The sequence below is a fragment of the Phalaenopsis equestris genome, unplaced genomic scaffold (genome assembly GCF_001263595.1).
Source record: "Phalaenopsis equestris unplaced genomic scaffold, ASM126359v1 Scaffold198212, whole genome shotgun sequence".
Taxonomy (NCBI): domain Eukaryota; kingdom Viridiplantae; phylum Streptophyta; class Magnoliopsida; order Asparagales; family Orchidaceae; genus Phalaenopsis; species Phalaenopsis equestris.
Window position 1 is genome coordinate 1 of NW_018218145.1, and position 24658 is coordinate 24658.

A 24658-nucleotide genomic window follows, 5' to 3' on the forward strand; every position below is an offset into this window, starting at 1 on the left:
GTCCCGATATGGTATATGAGCCATACAATAACATCATCTATTTTATTTCAAAAGGTAATAACAATAACAAAATCATACGCTAAACCAAAATCTAAAATGATTATATCTTCTTCATTAATCACAAATCATGGTCACCATGAATATTTCTGAAATCTTCTAACACTACCAACATAACCATTTAAATCTCTTATAATAATTTTTTTTTCCTTAAGAGGTATCATTTGAATTAATTTTTCTATGTCATTTCAGAATTTTTCTTTTGAACATATCTAAACATACTTAAGGAGCATAAACGCTTATAACATTAAAAATTTTAGTTTTAACAATATAATTAAAACCTAAGCTATCAATCTTTTTGATCTTTCACATTTTTTTTTTCTAAATTCAACATTTACACAATAATTTAAAGAATTCATGTCAGGATTTTTCAACAAAAGTTTTAAGTCGATCGCTGACTACCTGCAAATCTCCAATTTTAGCATCCGCATAACACATGCATGTTGTTACTAAATCATATATGTATCGAAGTAAAGAAGGAGCAAGCAATTATATGATTTTATATTTAAGGATGTTTTCTTAATCCCCAAACTTTTTAAATTGGGAATAAAATTGTCCCCATGGAGGATTATTATAACTCAATTTTAAATAATGGGTTGGGCTATTTTGACACTATAAAATTCTTCATGCTGTTAGTTTTGAACTTTTAAGCAGTATGTTTTTAATTATATATATATATATATATATATATATTTATATATTAAAATCCTTAATGCTGTTAGTTTTGAACTTTTAAGCAGTATGTTTTAAATTAATTTTTTCTTCAATTTACGGCAATTGTCTGCAACCATACACGTATTTAATTTACCTTCAGCGTTTTATAATTACTATATATTTTTATTTAATATAAACTTAAATAAATTATTTGTTAACAGCTGAAGTCCTCGAGCCCAAGGGAAGGGCGAGGAGGCCACCCGATACCCCCGGAAGCCCAACTGAAAACCAGCACCCGAGTCCTCGTAATGAGCCCGAGCGACCCCCAAGCATCCAACCGCCAATTCCCGATCTTCCATTCCTTTATTTTTCATAATTATTTATTTGCATTTTGCTGTTAATGACACGTATTATGTTGTGTGATATAAATATAACTTTTATAATGGATATAAATGGTTAATAACGGGTATCGAAGCTATCCCCTCTTGAAATCTATGTTGTTTGATTCAATGATCATGATATAGCATTGTTTGTGATAATTGTGCGGTAATTTACATGCATATCACGCAAATCTTATGTATTTATATATCTAACATCCAAAGTTTAACATTTATATTTATCTTATTTTGATGTCATAAATTTATGCACGAAAAGTTATATTTCATTTTAAGAAAATAGAGATGATTGTATTTTTAATGTGATGTAATATTTGAGCGGTATGCATGTAAATATGAACATTTTCTGATGAAAATAATTTGTTGGTGGCGTATCAATGATAATTGTGTGGTTTGCTTGTAAATGCCCCTAAATGTTAATTATAGTTTGCATATAAATTAAATTATTTTCTTTAAAATACCTAACAAAAAATTATCAGTATTTACATAAATACCACCCAATTCTTACATGTTAAATACAATCCAATGTTTTCCTATCATATCAAAAATGTTACTATTTATACTTAAAAAAAGTGAAATACACTTTCTTTTCATGCCTAGATTCGAAGGCATATATGTAAAAATTTGAATTTAGATGTTAGATAAGTAATTACATAAAAATTGAATGATATGTAGGTAAATTTTCCATGGTTTAAAACATATGGTACATAGTTAATGAAAGTTTGATCTACCATGGCTTTTAAACTACGGACAATTGCATACAAACCATCACGAAAATTAGTATTTACAAATTAATCATTCAGGCGATCTTTTTGAAATGCTAAATGAATCCACAATCAACAGATTGAGAATATAATAAAAACGAAAAATATGAATTGGGCTTTTACCACGAATTTTGGTATTTGAGTAAGAATTTGAAAAACGGATGAAAAATAGGGGTAGATTTATAAACAAAAACTTTAGGGTGGTCTGTATGTAATTGTTCCAAACTTTGCGTTTGATTCTCCACGCAGATATAGCATAAGGGTCTGTTTGGGGCAGCTGCAGCTTATCCAAACAAGCAACTTATCATGATAATCTGTTGATAATGAGTTTATCCTGATAAGCTGACTAACTGTTTGATTTGTGCATTTCGAAAACAACTGATTCTGGATAAATGATTATCTCGCCTCTGTTCTGGATAAGTTGTTTAGTTGTTTGATTTGTGTGCTTGGAAAACAACTTATTTAAAGCTTTTTATAAATAAAATACCATTCACACGTTAATTTTGGAAAATTTATTTTTAAATTATGTGTAACATAAATTATAATCAATATTTTACATTTTACACTAATTTTAAAATAAATTAATTATTTTAAAATAAATTAATTTTTTACACTAATTTTAAAATAAATTAATTTAAATTTAAGAAGAAGGTAAACTCAAACATAAGAATATATGCATGAGGAGCTGGAAAAACTGAATGTAGCAAGTGAATCTCTTTAGCTCTATTTTCGAACAAAAATCTTTAGATTAGCAAGAACATTAACACCAATCTATGAATAAAATAGCTCTATTCAATCTCCGAAAAGTAGCAAGTGAATCTCGAATATTAATTCCTTTTGGATAATTGGTTGATTCACTATTAACATTCTTCTTTAAAAAAACATTGAACTTAAAACAAGGAACCAACAACTCTTGCAACATTTCAAATAAAAATTGGATGGAAAGCAATGAATAGGAAACAAGGCACCAGCGAATTGTACGACATTTAAAAATATATTCCAATGCCTCAAGAACATTGGATGAAAATCTTTGAACTGTAACAAGGAACCTACAACTATTGTGGCATTGCAAAATCTATTCCAATGTTTCAGATTATTGGATGGAAACAGATTATTGGATGGATTGGATGGAAAGCTATGAACTAGAAACAAAGCAAAAAAAATCATTGCGGTATTTCCTAATCTATTCCCTAGAAACATTGGAGGTCAGAAAAAGGGTTAAAAGTTTATCTAGCGGGATATGAATCCTTTCGAGCACTACAAGCTATGAGCTTTGCTTTAGCTCGATGGAGAGAAAAGCAGAATGTTTCACTTTGCCCTAGAGATTGCAGAGGAGCTCCGAGGACCTGATTAGGATGTTTCGGGACGAACAGAGAGGAATGAATAGGAATGAAATGGAATGAAGAGGAGGTAGGGCAGGATACTTACCTTGGTCGGAGTGGTGTGGAAGGATGAGAAAGATGGGAGTTTCAATGGTCTCTGTAACGAGCGATCCCTTCATTGTCACTCCGGTTTTCGTCGCGGGAGAGAAGGGATCACAAGAGATCCGAGCGAGAGGAAGAGGCAGAGGAGAAGGCGAGCGATGTGGAGAGATCCCCTTCGTTGCCACTCCAGTTTTCGTTGCGGGAGAGAAGGGATAGCTAGAGATCCGTGCGAGAGGAGGAGGCAGAGGAGAAGGCGAGCGGTGTCGAGAGATTCGTGCGAAGGGCGAGAGTTGTCTTTCGCTCGAATAAAACGCGGATCGCGGGGTCCTACCGGCGATCCGCGTCCAATGTAAAATTGCTAATGACTTATTTAAAAATGCCAGTTAAACATGTTTTTCCAACAGTTTGTGGTATTTTCAAAACGCCACCGCTGTGAATAAGCTCCTCCAAACACACCCTTAAACTATCAAGTCAGAAGCGTTCAATTTCACATCCTAAACGCCACTGCTGTGAATAAGCTCCTCCAAACACACCCTTAAACCATCGAGTCAGAAGCATTCAATTTCATATCCTCCTGTCCATATTTATAATGTATTTTGATGCAGTGAACTGAGTTTGATTTATTCTATAAAGAACCACTATTTTATAGAAATTCAATATATGGTGTCATATATGACTCAATTGGAAGCACATTCATTATATTTAGACAACTAGAGCGCCATTTCTTTACTTATGTTTTTAAAAAGTGTTAGAATGATAATTTTCTTAACTTTATTACAAATAGATGCCAACAGCAAGGTATGATAATCGGGGACTCATTCATATTATAATCAAATTAGATAGTTAATAATAATCATTATGTTTAATAGTTTGGATAATGGGTATCAATTGGGTATGTAATATTATATAATATAATTTAATAATTGAGTATTAAGAGTGTGTTTGGGGCAATGGTCCTGTGGCACTCTGATGTTGCACCGTAATTTTTTTTGTTTTGTAAAACTGTGTTTTATTTGCATTCTCAAAAAATTACAGCTGAAAATTGTGTTTTCCCACCTGACCCAACCACTTGCAGTAGCTGCTAAAAAGTTGTGGTTTAATTTTTTTTAAAAAAATATTTTTAATGACGACCGTAGCTTTTTGAACAACAGTTTCTTCTTCAACAGTTTTATTGATGTTTCTTCAAATAGCTGCATCTGCCCAAAACAAATCCTAAATATTTTTAGATTAAAAAATTATCATTAATTTAAAATAATATATTTGAATGGTATAACCGTAAAAAACAAACTTCAGGTATTAGATATGAAAATGCATAACAATAGTGGCATGTTTAAAAATGCTATTTATTGCGGGCTCATTTTCTATCCGAACATCTGACGTATATCTACGTGCGGCGGAGGGTATTCCTGAGTTATTTTCAGGTTATTTCTGAGTTATAGGATTATTGAAATCTGAGTTATTTCAGGATTATTGAAAATAACCAATAAATAACTTAAAAATTACTCAAAAATATCCTGCGCCGCACGTAGAGCTATGTCAGGAGCCCGCACAGAAAAATTTTTGATTTATTGCACACTTCGACCAGATCGTTAGAGGTCTGCATTTTTGCAAATAAAAATAATTAGATGTCAATTTTATGAGCACGCATGCAAACTTTGGTAGCAGCTGTGCAAAAAATTTATCGCAGTGCTCTTTAGTGTTCGCACCGTAATTGAAAAGACTCAAATCAAACTGATTTATTCAAATTATGCTCAAATTCTGCTTAAATTTAATTAAAAAATATTAGTAAGAAAATTTATTATTTTTAAATAATTACCTTGAATTTCATATGCTTAATTTTTGTTCTTGTTGATGATGTGGGACTAAGGTGTGATTTGAAACGACTCAAATCACAGCTTCTCTTTCGTCTTCATGACCTGGGACTAAGACGTGAGATTGTGTCGTGCCCCATGGAATGCATACAATCTTGTCTCTCTGTAGCCACGCCACGGAAAGCAAGAGGTCCCTTTCCTGTCTCGCTGTAAGGCAAGCCCCCGAACTTAAAACATACCACCCAAAATCTCAAATTCTATTTATTTACATATCTAACACCTAGACTTATATATTTTTTTTTATGATTATACCACCAGAATATAATTTAAAAATAATAAAATTTAGCAACTTTAATGCATATAAAATGTAATATAAAAATATATAAACTAATATAATAGCTTAATTATTTCAAGCTAAAACGAGTCAACACGTATAAATTCTTGTTTGTGTTCGATTTGTTTATAAATTGAGCTTAAAAAATTATTTGTATTCGGCTTGTTTGCTCAACATGAATCAAGCACGAGCTAAGCTAAACACGAGTTGTTCATAAATGACAAGTTTGGATGAATAAAGATTTAAAAAACTATGAGGCCTTGGAGCAAATATAAACTAATGCAAAGCAGATGAAACATCATAGAAGACCACATTTGGATGTCCACGGAAAGCTCCAAACCAAACGACAAATGCATGACAAATTTTAAGGTGGAGAGCTCCAAACCAACATAGATGAAAGCCACATGTGCATAAATCTCACGAAAACACACCAACCAACCCAAAATCAATCATAGTACAGAGGAGATTGCGCATATCAAATATAGCGCAAGATCGATAGGGCAGAGAGATAAGAAGAGCAATCATCGAAGGTACCAACGTGGAAACACGAGCACAACGGGAGAGAATAACTCGAGTTAGGGCAGACAGCTTCGCTCGAGTTTTTGGCATATGGAATGAAATATTTAAATGATAATTTTTTAATATAAAAATATTATATTGTATTATATTACAATCAATTAAATAGAATAATTATTTTTAACCATCCATTTTGATTCCGATATGAATTTGTCTCAGATTGTCATAACTCGTGTTTGCATTCATTCAAGAAAACAAGTGAACCCATTTGTAATGAGAAATTAAAAAATTATCATTCTAACACCTTTTGAAAACATAAATAAAACAATAGCACACTTGTTGTCTGAACACAGGGAACGTGCTTCCAATTCAGTCATCCATTGCGAAGTCATGCGCCGAGTCATATATTGAATTTGTATAAATATGTGGCTCTTTATATAATATTTCAGAGTCGGTTCACAATAAAATAAATTATAACTACTATCAAGAGGAAATGAAATTGAACTCTTCCGGCCCAATAGATTAATAATATGCCAATTTGTAATTGTTTAGTAGCATTGGTAGATTAAACTTGCATTCTGCTTTAATTCTTTTTGTTTAATATTTTTTTAGGAAAATAAATTTTATTTTAATGAAAACTAGAGTTAAATTTGTTATGTAATTTATTAAATATAATGGCTATGATATGTCATTAATAAATTTTATCATTTGACACAATTTTTTGAGCATTGTCCTAGCAAAAAAATATTCAAAGAAAACTAAAAAGTAATCGAGAACGTTGATTTCAACAAACATATTGTCAAACTGACCGGCTTGACGAGTCGCACCCAACAACGCCAAAATTGATCCAATTTAACTTAAAACAATCTAAGATCAAGTCATTTAACCACTTTTGAAAACTTTGGGTGGTTAATTGGAGGGTCAAAGGAATTTTAAATCTTACAACTTTATAATCAAATCGAGCGTCTCTGTGAGACAAATGTAACGAGACCAATATCACTAAACTCTGACATCATTAAGACGTCTGATTGTCTTCAAAATATCATCTGATCAAGAGAATCATTCGGAGACGCTCAATTGAGTTATTCGACTTCCTTCCTTATTTACAAAGGATGTTACACCCATAATATAAATAAAGTCCCGCTTCTTGCATAATGAAGGAAGAAGGGCTAGACCTTGAGGCGAATCAAGAGAAGAATGATCAATTGTCTAGAGTTGTTTTGGACTGAAACCCTCTAATCACTATTGTAGTTGTCGGCGCTACTCGAAGACCGTCGTCAACAACCATCGTCCGTGCCTTACTCGTCACCATTTGTGGACCCTACAGAGTAATGACGTATGTTACAAGTAGGGCTGTAAACGAGCTGAGCTTGAGCTCAGGCTCAGCTCGTGTTCGGCTCGTTTGAAATAACTCGTGTTTAAAATCGGCTCGTGTTTGAAATCGGCTCGTGAACAATACGTTTTTGTTCGACTCGATTTAAATATTTGTGTTCGTGTTCGGCTTGAAATTGACTCGTTAAACTTAAATTGAGAAAAATAGATGTAAAGTGTGAGATTCGAAACTAGATCAAATATATACAAAAAAGACACTAATCACATTGTCACATGAGGTGTTATGATTTAAACTTAAACATAAATATATATAATATATTAAAGTTTAAAAAAAAACTCAAAATGCTTCCTCCACCATTTTGAAGCTTTTTAGCATGAAAGAGTTTTTTTTTTGTTTTTGGTTTGGGAAGAGTCTTATATAAATTATGAAGTTTAGATACAAAATATGTAAATTCTAATATTATCTGTGTCATGTATTTAAATCCCTCAAAAAAATATAATAGAATGACCCAATTTAATTTAATATTATAATAATAAAAAAATCTGTAATAAAAAATAGAATAAATAAATATGTGAACCCATTGCAACTCAACTCCATTCATCTCCGTCGTTGGTTATAAATAGCCATCAAAAGTGCCCTAATATCTTCATTTTTCTGGACTCCTTTCTCTCGCCGCACGGCGCCGCGACATCCCCCTCTTTCTTCGAGCGCGAGAACAAGGTTCTCTGCTCCTTCCATTAGGTTCGCAAGGCTTTCTTTGTCTTTCATCTCATCGAGCTGCAAGAGCAGTACGAGGTAATTCGAAACTCTCTTTCTTTTCATCACTTCTTATGTAATGGAATCTGATGTGTAGATCGAACCTTTTTTTATGATTTTTTGATTTACAAGTACTTTTCTTCTCCATGTCATAATTCTTCCTTATCTCTCTGTGCTGGTTACCGTATTGATTTTCTGTAGGTGAGTTATGGATTCCTGTTTTCCTCTTGGTGAGGAAAAAATATTGTATAAGGAGTCCAGACGCACAGCCAGACTTCAATGATATTTCACCACGTGTAAAATGGCGGATCCACTACAAAAAAGAGATAAATTTGTATTTTGACGCGTGATCTGGCATGAAACAACCCGAAAATTAGGAAAGAATATGATGCACAGTTCAAAATCCGGACTCACTATTCAAAACCGGACGCACTGTGTCATTTCATATAAAAAAATTAGGATTTTGTTTGTGGCCGAAAGATTTTCTTGCAGTTATCCGATTAAGGTTAAGACGATAGCCCTGTATTATATGTGAACATCACGTCACGTGAGAAATATTGGGGATGAAATCTAATTTAGTTGTGTTTGAAATATTGATATTAATTTATGTTTGCTTAATTTTCTTTGTACTCCAAATCAATTATATTATTTTACTTTTCTATTGATTTTGTGATGATTTTTTCATGTTATTGTAAGGTTATTTAAGTAGTGTTTTTTGGTGGTATTACTGTTTCATAACCCGCTTTGACTAAAAAAAGAAATTTTAAATGGTACTAACATCATACTAATCCCGAGCAGAAAAATAAATTACTTAATCAATAATAAACAAACGAAAACAAACCAATTAAAATAAGAAAACAAATTTACATTCTTAGCAAAAGTGTAAAGTTTTTTTGGACACACTAAAGTACACTAAAGTTGCTCGAAGGAAAAATTAAGTTTGTTAACAAAAAAAAAAGTTCATCAAAGAGCATAGAATGCTCACTGGATCAAAACTTAACTAGGCCATTCTTTATCTATATTGAAGATAAATCACATGAGGGGAATTTATCCCAGTGGACTGATTTTTCTCTCTTGGGCATGTCTATCAGTAAGATAATTTGATCGGAGTTTAAACTTAATTCCTTTTTGTCAATCCTGAATACCCATTTTTCAACATCCCACAATTCATGATGCGTAGTGTTAGGAACATTATCTTGAGAATATGGAGACATATCGAAAAATTGAAGTACATTTAAATCTTTCAGGGTGTTAACAACCAAAGCAAGAACAAATCTTAGCACAGAAGGTCGAGACCTACAGTTGAACATCCTTAGACTCAAAAACCTACAAAAGAAGACTACAAAAAATATATTTTGTTAATGCCTAATATGCTCATAATAAAACCACTTCAACATGAATGCATCAATAAAATAACACAAATACTAATTTAAACCAATACCACAATAAAAACTGAAAAACACTAACTGAGATAACACCATAATGACACCACTTCAATACCGCAAAATCATCACAGTATAACCAAATTAGCATCTTAATAATACCAAGAGACAACATAGATATTACCATAATAACGTCGAATCAACAACATAATAACTCTAAATATGTTTGTATTAACACCAAAATATGTTAATAATAACACCAAAGTATGTCCATGATACAACATAGATATCATAATAACACCAAATTAACGATATATTAACACCAAAATATTTTCATAATAACATCAAAATATGTTCAGGATACAACCCACACATCATCATAATAACACCGAATCAATGATTTAATAACACCAAAATATTTTCAGACAAATTAGAATCTTAATTACATCAAAATATATCCAGGATACAATGCTGATATCACCATAATGACATCGAACTAACAAAAAAATAACACATTATGTTCGTAATACCAAAATGTGTTCAGACAAATTAACACTAACAACACCAAAATATGTCCAGGATATAACATATATCACTGTAATAACACCAAATCAACAATAAAACAACACCAAAATATATCTAAAATAACACCAAAATATATCCAGACATATTAACACCATAATAACACTAAAATATGTCTAGGGTATAACATACATATCACCATAGTAACACCAAATCGACAATAAAATAACATCATGTTACAACCAAAATGATCATTTTATTTAATTTAAAATGAAAGAACACCCAATCAATAACAAATACCAAGTTGCATTTACAATAACACCATCACCACAAGAACTCGAAATTTGAACCAAATTATCATCGTAATATCATCTCAAGCGGAATAAAATTGAGATGTCACCATAATAACACCAACTTAACACCTCTACATATTCAAATTATCATGAATAACCTGCATGGAAACATCAATTCAACAAATTAACACCAAAATAACATAATATAAACCCTAATAAACAAGCATAATAATATCTACTATCACACTAATAACGCCATGTAAGTTATTGTGATGTTTAGATTTTTTCTGAAACAACTATTGCGTTTGGATTGAGGTTTGATGGTGCGAACTCACTCATATATTTTTCTTCTAGTTTTCAAGCAAGCTAATATAGAAGAATGAAATAACCCAAGAAAAATAGAAGGTGAAGGAGTCGACAGAGAGCATCCAGGTAAATCAAAACTAAATCAAAACTGTGGTTCTAGTTGCATTCAAAATTTTATAATTTACGGTTTTGACTATGATAACCATATCACCATCGAAATAATAGAATACTATCATTATGTTGGTATATTACTATCATGCCACCACTATAATAACACCAAAATACAACTAAAATTTTTATCACAATAACATCATAGTATCTCACCATACGATTGTCCATCTACACATTTGATATGCTTAAACACGTGTGAATAATAGAGGTCAAAGTAGAAGTATAAATAAAATATATGAAGGAAAAATATAAATAAATGTTGATATGAGTGGCATTAAATATATAAGAATTGAAGTAAAAAATACAAACAAATGAATGTATAAATCAAAGTGGGGTTATAAGAAGCAAAATATATTCAATATTTTTCAAAATAGAAATTTAAATTATTATTTTATGGTATGTTAATTTATTATTTAAAATATCATTTTAATAACAATTTATTTAAAATTTAATTGTTTATAGCCTAAAAAATCTTTCGTAATCTATATAAGTTACTGAAAATTCACATCTGCATCATACTGAGTGGATTAGTCTTGCAAATTAATTAGATTAGATTATTGTATTATGAATTTCTATAGACTTGTGGGGCTTCGCCCACCCATTATTGTTAGAATTAAAAATTGATAATTTTCATACATAGCTTCGAATTCTTATGCATTTTAATATGATATTTTAATAAAATTATGATAATTGAGATTCCAATTATTTAATCGACGCTAGTGGGGTATGGAGCTAGACGACAAAAGCACCAAAAAATATTTTGTCCGGACGTCCGCACATCCAAAGGCGAATCACCAGTGGCCACGTCGCCTTTCGATGATGTGTATGACGAAATGACCGCAGGTGGTTGGCCCTCCAAACGTGCTGCATCCAGACGAAATATTTTTTCTAAAAGTACGCCGAAGATAAAGAAAAGAAATAAAAGGGGCCAACATTAATTCTATAAAAATTGTTCACCCCAAAACATGAATTATAGAGCAAATAATAGGCTGATAAGTGAAGTGTTATAATTTTCAATGATAATGTTTTTATAGTCTTATTTTTTGTAAATGGTTTTTTTTGTGATTTTTCAAGAATTAATTATCAATTATTATGTTTAATATTAAAATATGCGGTTAGAAATAAATTATGAAGTTAGATAAATAAGTAACTATTTGAATGATTATTTAATATTTTTTTATTTTGATTGTGATATATAGCTGTTGTGTGTAAGAAAATTCAGGGTGTTAGAGTAATAATTTAACGTTTTAACATTCCAATGAAAATTTAGCACACACACAAATAATGAAAAAAGTAACATAAGAAGATACAATGACTTTTTACATGGAATACTCGATAAGGGAAAAAGTCATGAGGTCTAAATCAATTAAAATAATTTAATATATATTTACAAATACAAAGATAGACCCGTATTCTGCAACTAGATAATGGTTATAATATTACACCACATATATTGTTTGTTTGTACACAGTAAACATAAATATTTATAGTATTCTGAATACAACGCTCGAGAGTAATTGCCACCGAGAGTTATCATTGGTTCTTTATTAGACAATATTTGAGGTATATTGTTGCACAATATTTAGGATACTTCGTTGTTCAACATAGTTCTTCATAACTTAACATAACACTTCGTTACTCAATAGAGTTCTTAGTTCCCTCAACAAAGTCTACAAACAACAGCGAATACGGGGCCACCATCAATGGTTGACGGCACTCGGAAGGCAGTAGTTGACGATGGTAGACGACAATGGAGGTCGAAAGTTATTGTCGAAATTTCAGTCCAAACATCACTGTAATTAGGCTCATTCTCTTTGTGACCTCACTTTTGGTTGAGGTCTAGTCTTTCCTATTTTGTAGTCTAGTGTTTAGCCATAGGACTTTTTTGTTCACTATTCTTAGAGGACTAGAAAGAAACCCTCATCATTAAAAATTCTAAACTCTTCTTTGCTCAACTTGAAGTTCCACATATTAGTTCTAATTTCTTGCACTTAGTAGGTGGGGTCAATATGAGAGAGCTCAAAGAGAGTCCCCATAGGATTATTTGGCCTTAGGGTTAACCCTCTGGTGGTGTGTTCTTGATTGGTCTCACACACACACTTGCACATTGCACTTCCACTCACAACCTTAAACACCTGTTTAACTTTGGTCCCTTGACCATTTGAGAAACTCATGTAGATGCTCTTCTGGAAACACTAGCACTAGGCTAGGGTTTAGCTAAAACCAGTACATGAAGGACCGAAAGTAGAGGATTCTATTGGTCAATGGCTCATGTAGGGTGGTTGACACCCCAATTTTATCAAAATACCCAACTTAGCCTTTTACCCCCGAGAGAAGAACCACGACGGTTTCTCTTCACATGATCGATTGCTTTGGAGATTTCAAAACCCTAGCTACCAATATTGCAAATGAAAAGTGTTATGCGAAACCCTAAATCTAGACTGCTTCTTGTCTGGCGATAGAAGGAAGTGGATATTGAAGAGGCGCGCATGGTTTAGTTTTCGAAGCACTAGGCTAGTGTTCAAGCTAAATCACGTGCCAAAATACACCTTTATTTATTTTTTATTTTTTTTGCGGGTCTGTCATTTTACACATGGCTCAATATCATTGGAGTCCGGACGCACGATACTCCTGATGCAATATTTTTTCCTTGATGAGTTATGTTCATCTATTTTTTCTCCCCTCTTCTGATTTTTCTATCATGTTCCTTCGGTTTTGTTTTTTTTTTTTTTTGAGTTACGACTTAAGTGATTCTTCTTATTAGATTTACCAACAGTATTTGTAGATCTGGTAATCCTACTTTTTATGGTTACTTGAAGATTGATTTGACTTGAATTGAATTGTTTTAATTGTCCAGGCTTCCTTTTTCTTAACTTGTTATGTTCCTTATAGATCGGAAGTCTTTTGTAATTTTTGGATGTTCTGGATGTATTTTTGGTGGGTTCTTGATTATTTTTGAGGATAATATTATATTTTGTATTAATTCAAGGTTTCTTTTTGACATTATGTTTCCGATTTGTTCTGTTTTGGTATATTATGAGATTGTCAAGTTTGATTTACTGGCATATCCTAATAAGTTAGCTCAATAGAATATAAATCATGGTCTGAACTTTATTTTTATTTAAAGCTTTGATTTCTCCATATTTTCCATCAATAATACCATGTTTTCAAAAAAAAAAATTACTCGGGGAGGGAGCGATAGGTTTCTATGTCTTCTTGGGCATATATGCAGCATCTCCTTACCTTGAGAAAGCCATTGTTGTGGTTGTGTGGTTATGTAGCTTCGGTGATGCAAAACAACCCAGCATCAGTGTCTCATAGGGCAATTAACATCACATATAATGGCTACAAGCAAAGGAAGTTGAAGGTTTCATAAATTAATAGTTTTGAAATACATGAAATAAATGAGCAATTGGATTTAGTATTTACAAGTTGAATTTTAACGTGTCAAATTTTTTTATTGAATCAGTTGCATTAAGAAAGTGATTTGTATTTTATTTTATTTTTTTTATAAAATAGAACTGTAAATGTGATACCAAGAAAAAAAAGATCCTATGCTGGCATAAAGAGATGACTTAATTTGTAATAAGGTAGTAATCACTCATCCAATTTGCTCTCTCTTCATTAAAAATTGTAAATAGTTATTTTATTCGTGCTTTTTTTTTTCCCTTAATAACAAGCATCAGAACCACTATTTATATACTATTTGTTTGCATATAAAAAATTGGATGAAGTTCTTGTAAACTATAGTTTTAGTAATCGCAAAATTCAGACTTTAGATTCTATTCGAAGTTCAAGAAACATTCATATAGAAGAAAATCCTTTGAAGTCCTTGTAAATTTAAAGTTTGGAAATCTGTTAGATAAAAATACATGATCAAGGTGGATTATACATACCTCAAAATAATTAAGGGTTGTTTTCGTTCCTGTAGGTTTCAATTTTATGTGCGCCCTTTGTTTAGACTTTAGGATTTGTTTCTGTTTAGGGTTAGATTAGAAATGGAATCCTTGAGAGGAAAAGGCATTTCTAAACAATTAGGTTCTCAAACCATTCAGTGTTTTTTTGTATTGCGAACTTTCTGTTGCTAGTTTTTCAATCTTAGAGGAAATGTGAGAGAAAATACGGAGAATATTTAAATTTTTTCTGAACTTTTTTGTATATTGCTTGAATTTAAGACTTCGGTGAATCTTCGTTGTGCTGTCCCATAGAAGCTGTGGTTATTTTATTGTAAGTTTTACAAACATATCACTCAATTCTTATGTATTTACATATCTAACAACTAAACTTCAATTTTTATATTTATGCCATCTTGTTTATGCATGGAAAGGTGTATTACACTTCTTAAAAAAAGAAAATAGTGGTATATTTATGTGATTTAAAAGATTACAGTTTGTTGTTGTTTAGGGTTATTCTTGAAATGTAATCCTTGAGAGGAAAAGGCGGATGTAGACACTTAGGTTTTCAAACCATTCGAAGGCTTTTTGTATTGAGAACTTTTTGTTGCTAGTTGTTCAATTTTAGAGGAAATGCAAGATAAAATATAGAGAATGTTTAAATTTCTTTTTGAATTTTTTTGTTTATTGCTTGGTTAAGTCTTAGGTGAATCTTTGTTGTGCTTTCTCATAGAAGCTATGGTTATTTTATTGGAGGATTTGAAAACGCACGACTCAATCTTATGTATTTTCATATCTGACACCTAAACTTCAATTTTTGAAAAAAAAAATGCCACCTTATATATACATGAAAAGGTGTATTACACTTTTTAAAAGAAAAAAATGTGGTTCTATTTATGTGACATAAAGATTAGGGGGTTTTTTTTATTTAGGGCCATTCTCGAAATGGAATCCTTGAAAGGAAAGGCGGCTCTTGACACTTAGGTTTTCAAACCATTCGATTTTTGTACTGAAAACTTTTTGTTGCTAGTTGTTCAATTTTAGAGGAAATTCAAGAGAAAATATAGAGAATATTTAATTTCTTTCTGATTTTTTTGTATATTGCTTGAATTTAAGACTTTGGTGAATCCTTGTTGTGCTGTCTCATAGAAGCTATGGCTTTTTTATTGGAATATTTACAGACATACCACTCAATTCTTATGGGTTTACATATCCAATGCCTAAACATCAATTTCCATATAGATACCACCTTACCTATGCATGAAAAGATGTATGTCACTTGTTAAAAGAAAAAAAAATAGTGGTATTTAAACGTGATATAAAAGATTTGGGTGATATAAATGTCAAAAAGTGAAATTTCAGCGATACATAATGTAAATACATAGGAATTGGGTTGCATGTATATAAACACCCCATACTTGTTTTGGTTTTAAACTAGAAGGTAGGTTGTTACCTTTCTTATGAAATAATACAAACTTAGTACAGTTGTGATTGTGTTAGAATATATATATTTATAACTTCGGTTATATAATTTGCATGATATTGTACATGTGAGATTATTAACTGTGAAAAGTAGGCTGTCCTGACAGTACATATAGTAAATCTTAGCCAAAAACAAAAAAGAAAGAGCTCTAAAAAATCCGATGTCACCGTATGCAACTGTTGAAATAGTTTTATAGAGTGCGAGGATATATCTTCTTAAAATCTTTTGATTCCCCCATATTTGTTTTGGTTTTAAAATTAGAAGGTAAGCTGTTACCTTTCACATGAAATATTTCAAACTTATGACATCTATAATTATGTTAGAATATATAATAATTTGCATGATATTGTACATGTGGGATTGCTGTCCATGGAAAATTTTCTGTCATGACAATACAAATACTAGATCTTGGAACAAAATGTAAATTGTATTTAGATATGGATTATGTGCTATTGTCGCTAACTTGATAATGTTGTTGTGATTGATAAAATTTTAGTTTTATGTTTTATAGTAGCTTGTGACAATGTTGTTGAGCTTGAGTATGTGTGTTAGTAAACTATTTGATTGTTGACATGTTATTTTTAGTTCAATCTTAGTCGTGAGAATAATTTGAAATGTATCCAGTATTTGTGATTATTGTGATGAAATCATGCGGTAGATTATATATTTTATGATGATTGTATATGAGCACATTTTGATTGTCTAATACAGGTTATGTAATTGATCATGTAAAATGAAAGCAATTTTTTTTATAGTGGCTATAGCGGAGGTTTTAATCGCCTCAATCAATTTAGGAATGTGGTGGTTAAAACGCTGTCATATCCTGGAGCCACAACAACGTTTCTAAAACTGCTGTCATTTGCAGCGCTAGGTAATGACAATGGCTTTGTGGCAGATTTTTAACCGTGACTACATTTGTAGGGGCGGTTTAAACCATTGTGAAAGCTTCTTTTAGTGCTGCCGAAGCCATTATATTGTAATATAAATATTAAATATTTTCTTATATTGCATTAAAAAGATTACCATCATTATCTTTTTGAATGTAAAATTTTCTTGCATGTTTAGGTTAAAATTGTTGTACTTGTAAATATTAAATTTTTGTGGTAGATATGTAAATGCAGATGAGTTGTGTAGTATATATGTAAATTTCTCAAATATAATATTATATCTAATAAAAATTAATAATTACGCATAATAATTTCTTAATCTAGTACACACACACAAATTTATATATGATATGATAAGCATTTGTAACAATAGTTTGATTTCTTTGGCTGGTTAGGGTTTGAACTCTTGTTTTTTGACCTCTATATAACAGCATCTCTTTTCTCCAATCGAACATGCAATCCTTCAAGCGGCGAGCATAAAAATGGTACCAAATTCTCATTTCTTTAAAAACCCCATCATTCATTTTCTCCAAATCACATCTTCTGATTTTATCTGTTTTTGGTTGAAGATCTTTAGATTTTTCAAACTATCTGTAAATTAGTCTTTGTTTTGATTTTTATTCTTCAGATTTTATCGGTTTTTGGTTGAAGATCTTTAGATTTTTCAAACTATCAGTAAATTAGTCTTTGTTTTGGTTTTTATTTTATGGCATCCCCTATGATGATAGAAATAAAACTTTCGTTCTTCTGAGGAAGGTAATACAACAACTGTGCGGAGGAATTTGGAGACCTGAACTGAGGAGATGCTTTTACAAATTTGACAATATGTTAGATTTTGTCTCAATATTGCCGATTTTCATTATTTGTTTTGTCTCATCTTTAGTGATTTGAATTTTTAGTATTTGGTATGGATTGTTGTACAATCACCGATTTGTGAATGTGGTAGTATGTTTAATCTTTCATTCTATGGATTTGGGATGCTAGGGAATTAATTTCTTGAGCTAAATGTTGTTTAATTGGGAACATTTTGGACTAACAATCGGTTTAGGCTAGGGAATTAATTTGTTGATCGGTTAGGATTTGAACTCTTGGTTCACTCAACCTCTATAAAACATTCTGACTTTTCTCCATTCGAACATAGAATCCTTCAAGCGGCTGTGATCATAAAAAAAGTTACCAAGCTCTCTTTTCTTTTAAAATCCAGTTATGTATTTTTTTCCGAAACACGTCTTATTTTATCTGTTTTTTTGTAAAGATCTTTAGATTTGTCACCATATATAAGTTAGTATTTGTTTTTGGTTTCTATTTTATGGCATCTCCTATGATGATATAAATAAAACTTTCGTTCTTCTTAGGGAGGTAATACACCACCCGTGCGGAGGAATTTGGAGACCTGAACTGAGGAGATGTTTTTATGGATTTGACAATACGCTAGATTTTGTCTGGATATAGTTGATTTTCATTATTTTTTTTGTCCCGTCTGTAATGATTTGAATTGTAAGTATTTGCTATGGATTGTTGTACGATTCCCAATTTGTGAATGAAAAAGTTGGTTGAATCTTTCATTCTATGGTTATGGGATGCTAAGGAATTAATTTGTTGAGGGAGATGTTTTGTTTAATTGGGAACATTTTAGATTACCAAACGGTTTAGGCTAGGGAATTAATTTGTAAGTAAAACCTTTCAATTTGTGGTTGGTTCTGTATTTGTTAAATTTGTTAGAATTGCTTTTTTTTGGTTGGAAATGGTTTCTTTTAATTTTAGCATTATGATTTTCTTTCTTGATTAGACTAGCAAACTGAACAGATGAGTTAAAAATTGAAACAACCAGTTGACCTTCTCTAGTTTCTGCATGTTAGAATAATTTATTATTATTTGAAGATGGAGTGATAACTTGTATAAAAGGAAGATATATAAATTTTTGATTTAAGATTGGTGGTTAAAATGGAGAAGCACCTTTTGAGTATATTATGATAAGAGAATATCACGGAGACTTAAAGTAGTTTCAACAAATTTATGATTAGACTTGTTTTTTAATACACGTTTTAGAGTTATAAAATAATAAATTCATTTTTAGCCGAGTACATTGGCATAAAAAAATGAGATGGTTGGAAGAAGGGATTAGAAATTATTATTTGAAAAAGTTTCTTATAGCAGCACTTTTTAAAAGTTTTGATGGCGAAAAATGGATATTGTAAATTATAGTAGCTGCTGCATTCTTTTTTAATTAAAATAGTCGAAGTTTGTGGCTGAAAATGATATGTTAAAGAAGTGCAAAAGTTATTTAAGATTAATGTGTTACAAATTTAACCACTTTGAACTAGTTGCGGAGTATCCAAATAATTCTTAATCACTTGTATCAAGATCTTCATATACCTATGGAGATATTTTTAAAGGATGCTTATAAAGTGAAACACCTTAGGATATATTTATTTTTTGTAGGTGACATATTTGTAATCTATGAAACCTTTGGATTATGAAGATTATAGGATGGTAAATAAAATAAATAAATTATAAGGGATGTATTGTTAGTATTACAAAATATATGATTTACAATTTTTTGTCGGTGTTAAATGAAAAATGAGTCATTGTTGCTAGAAGACTGAGTAATTCCTCGGTATAAAATGTTCAAGGAAGTTAGTGTATTACATTGAAGGAGGATATAAATTATGGCTCCAAAATGTAATTGTTAAAATGAAGAAGTCCTATGAGGAGTAAATTATGATAATAGAATACTTTGGATTATTGAGATGTGAATATTAGCAATGCTATGTCATGAGTATTATATTTTTGGGACATAATGACATCATTTATAATCAATTTTAGTGGTAAAAAGAATGAGATTGTTGAGATTTATGTGCATCAATATTGTATAAGATGAAGTAGGAATGCTTGTATGAGAAAGAGTTTGATCGTAGTGATCTTCAGAGTTAAGAATTTGAGCATGTTAAATGTGGGTAAAAGATTAAGTGATAAAATGGACAATTAAGTTAATGCGGTTTCATTTGTAAGGATAAAGCATTAAGTCAAAGTAATATGGTGTAAATAATATATTCACAAACTAAGCTTAAACAACTCAAAAATTTATAACAATAATGAATTTTTTATATTGAGATGCTAATACATAAAGCTGGTCCTGAAGTATTTTCTTTTTTGTTTTTCGTCACAAAGGCTTGGGCTTGTTGTATAAAAATGATCTTAATTTATTTGAATTAGATGAAACTACGACACTCCATAGGACACACTAGAGAGAAAAAAGATTCATGTAGCCAACCTCACTTAATCATATAAAAGCTTGTTGTTGTTTTTGTACACAAACGTCCAAATGCAGTCACTCTGCATGTGCAAAGCCTTTAACCTAGGACCTCTTAGTTGAAAGACCAAGCCCTCTACCACTAAGCCAAAGTTGCTTGCATAAAGTTGATCTAGTAAGTTGAGTTATGGATTATTTAACCAATTGATTGTTGTTATTCTATGTGCTATCAAACTTGGTAGTTGCTAAAACATATTATTTTCTAATTTGATGGCTGTACTGACAGGAGATTAATTTGTTTTGTCAAAATTACATTTATACAGTTCAATTTCTATGTATTTACATATCTAAAATCTAAAGTTTAATTTTTACATGTATGCCACTTTGGTATTCGACAACCAACGTAGAATTTGTCAAAAAATTCATGACATGACACATTGATATTATAAATCTATATTTTACTTAATCAAAGTTAATAGTGGTTGTATTTTTGATGCGATGTTAAAGTTTTTAGTGTGATAAATATAAAGATGAAAAGTACATAAGAATTTGAAATGCCCTTTTATTTATTGACCCTTAGAACTATGCCTCTTTTGATTGCAATTTGGTTTATACCTTTTGTTGGAATATTGGCATAAAAATCAAATTTTCCTGTAAGTTGAAGTGCTATTTCTATTATATATTCTATTTTAACTATGATATTTGCATTAATACTATTTGGCGTGTTGTCTTATATTTTGGATCGGTTTATAAAATTTTTTTTTGGGTGCATTTACACGATCAAATTTCTATGTGGTTACCCATCTAACACTTAAACTAGACTTTTCTACTGCTAAAGCACAAAAATCTTTCATATCATATAAAAGATATCACCATTTTAACTTTTTAAAATACGAAACTTAGCTTTTCATGCGTAGATAGGTAGTGGCTTATGTATGTAAAAGTCGAAGTTTATGTGTTTGATATGTAAAAACATATGAATTGAGTGGAATGTATGTAAATCTCCTTTCTTTTTTTTTGCTGCCTTCTCTAATAAGTTTTGCATTTTAGTAAAGCCCCCCATGACTGAATGAAATATGAGTTTCAGCGTTGTCTGAACATTCTTTTATCTTGAAAATCCAAACATATGTATTCTGAGGGGACACATACGAACTGAGTGGCATTTTTTGTAAGTCTCCCTGTTTTTTTTTTAATTGCTTTTTTTTTCTGCTGCCTTTGCTAATAAGTTGTTTCTGTTTAGGGTTACTTTAGAAAATCCTTAGGAGCGAAAGGCAGATCTAAACACTTAGGTTCTCAAACCTTTCAATTGCCTTTTATATTGAGAACTTTTTGTTACTAGTTATTAAATCTTAGAGAAAAGCCAAGAAAAATACGGAGAACCTTTAAATTTTTTCTGAACTTTTTGTTGCTAGTTGTGTTTAATCTTTAGAGAAAATGCAAGAAAAAATCTGGAGAATATTTAAATTTTTTCTGAACATTTTTGTATATTGCTTGAATTTAAGACTTAGGTGAATCTTCGTTGTGCTGTCCCATAGAAGATATGATTATTTTATTAGAAGTTTTACGAACATATCACTAAATTCTTATGTATTTACTATCTATCAACTAAAGTTCAATTTATATATATATGTCACCTTGTCTATGCATGGAAAGGTGTATTACACTTCTTAAAAGAAAAGAAAAACATTGGTATTTTTTGTGTGATATAAAAGATTAGAGTTTGTTGTTATTTAGGATTATTCTTGAAATGGAATCCTTGAGAGGAAAAGACGGAACTAGACTCTAAGGTTTTCAAACCATTCAAAGGCTTTTTGTATTGAGAACTTTTTGTTGCTAGTTGTTCAATTTTAGGGAAAATGCAAGAGAAATATATAGAAGCTATGGTTATCGCTTAAATTTTTTTCTGAACTTTTTGTTATATTGCTTGAATTTAAGTCTTAGCTGAAGCTTTGTTATGCTGTTTCATAGAAGCTATGGTTATTTTATTGGAAGATTTGCAAACATACCACTCATATCTTATATATTTACATATTTGACTCCTAAACTTCGATTTTTATATATATGCCACCTTATATTTTCATGAAAAGGTGTATTACAGTTTCTAAAAGAAAAAATAGTGGTACTTTTTATGTGATATAAAAGGTTAGGGTTTGTTTTTGCATAGGGCTATTCTCGAAATGGAATCCTTGAGAGGAAAAGGCGGATCTAGACACTTAGGTTTTCAAACCATTAGAAGGCTTTTTGTACTAAGAACTTTTTGTTGCTAGTTGTTCAATTTTAGAGGAAATGCAAGAAAAAATATGGAGTATATTTAAATTTTTTTCCTGAATTTTTTTGTATATTGCTTGAATTTAAGACTTAGGTGAATCATTGTTGTGCCGTCTCATAGAAGCTATGTTATTTTATTGAAAGATTTACAAACATACCACTCAACTCTTATGTATTTACATATTCAATTCCTAAACATCAATTTTTATATATATGCCACCTTACCTATGCATGAAAAGGTGTATTACACTTGTTAAAAGAAAAGTGTGGTATTTTAATGTGATATAAAAGATTTGGGTGGTATAAATGTAAAAAATAAAGTTTCGGTGTTAATATGTAATTTCATAGGAATTGGGTTGCATGTATGTAAACGCCCCATTCTTGTTTTGATTTTAAAACTAGAGGGTAGATTATTACCTTTCTCATGAAGTAATACAAACTTAGTACAGTTGTGATTATGTTAGAATATATATATATAAAGCTCCGGTTATATAACTTGCGTGATATTGTACATGCGAGATTGTAAACCATGAAAAGTAAGCCGTCATTACAATACATATACCAAATCTTGGACAAAAATGAAAAAGAAAGAGCTCTAAAAATTCCGGAGTCACCATATGCAACTGTTGAGATAATTTTATGGAGTGTGAGGATGCACGGAAGCCCATCTTAAAACCTTTTGATTCTCATATTTGAAATGCATGTATGTAAACACTCCATTCTTGTTTTGGTTTTAAAATTAGTAGGTAGGTTGTTATCTTTCTCATGAAATAATTCAAACTTAGTACATTTGTGATTATGCCAGAATATATATATATAACTCTGATTATATAATTTGCATGATATTGTACATGCACGATTGTTATTCATGGAAATCTGGCTGTCATGACATTAAATATACTAAATCTTGGACAAAAATGAAAAAGAAAGAGCTCTAATAACTTAGGACTCACCATATGCTACCGTTGAGAGAGTTTTATAGTGTGTGAGGATACACTAAAGACCATTTTCTTCTTAAAATCTTTTGATTCTCATATTTGAAAACTAGGTTGATTGAGAGCTTTCATTTATTTCTTGTGAGAGATCTTGAATCTCGAAATAACTATGAAAGCCTTGTTATAAGTAGTTGTGGTGCTACGGTTTCTGCGTTAACCATGAAAGGGATATATTTTTTTATATTTTGCTTTTCTTGTGAGAGATCTTGAATCTCAAAGTAACTTTGAAAGTCTTTTTATAAGTAGTTGTGGTGCTATGGTTTCTTTGTTAACCATGAAGGGGATATATTATATATATTTTCTTTTCAAAACCCATTGTAATTTTTTGTGATGATATTTAGATACAGATTATGTGCTATTGTAGCTAACTTGATAATGTTGTTGTGATGGATAACTTTTTAGTTTTATGTTTTATCGTAGCTTGTGACAATGTTGTTGTGCTAGAGTATGAGTGTGTTAGCAAACTATTTGAGTGTTGACCTGTTTTTTTTAGTTCAAACTTTGTCGTGAGATTAACTATAAATGTATCTGAGATTTGTGATTATTGTGATGGAATCATGCTGTAAATTATATATTTGTGATGAATGTTTATGAGCACATTTTTATTGTCTACAGGTTCTGTAATTGATCATGTAAAATGAAAGCAAATGTTTTTCTAAAGAAAGGCTATGGTGGAGGTTTTAATCACCTCAATCAATCTAGGAATGCGGTGGTTAAAACATTGTCATAGCCTAGTGCCACGGTAGCGTTTCTAAAACTGCTGCCATTTGCAACGTTTAGGTAATGACAATGGTTTTGTGGCAGATTTAACCGCTGATACTTTTGTAGATGCGGTTAAAACCATTGCCGAAGCTTCTTTTTAGTGCTGACGAAGGCATTATTTTGTAGTATAAATATTAAACATCCATATTACTTGCATAGCACTGAAATTTCTTACATTGTATTAAAAAGATCACCATCATTATCTTTTTAAATGTAAAATTTTCATGTGCGATTAGGTCAAAATTGTTATACTTGTGAATATTAAATTTTTTGTGTTAGATGTGTAAATGCAGATGAGTTGTGTAAGTATATATATGTAAATTTCTAAAATATAGAATTGTGATGAAATAAAAAATGATAATTACTTATCATTCTTAATCTAATATATATATATATATA

At 30.8% G+C, this 24658-nt stretch overlaps 1 protein-coding gene across 3 annotated transcripts in view; it reads left to right on the forward strand.

Moving 5' to 3' along the window:
* Nucleotides 1-7915: 7915 nt before the first annotated feature.
* Nucleotides 7916-24658, forward strand: part of LOC110035572 (60S ribosomal protein L10-like) — a 23410-nt gene continuing 6667 nt past the window's right edge. Inside the window, exons 1-2 of one of the 3 annotated variants that reach the window (XM_020739822.1) lie at nucleotides 7916-8083; nucleotides 17413-17466. The gene's annotated coding sequence lies outside the window, so the exon portion shown is untranslated. Of the gene's footprint in view, nucleotides 8084-17412; nucleotides 17467-21308; nucleotides 21403-24658 lie in introns of those variants that run through there. The other 2 variants (XM_020739821.1, XM_020739824.1) reach the window with 2 other exon arrangements.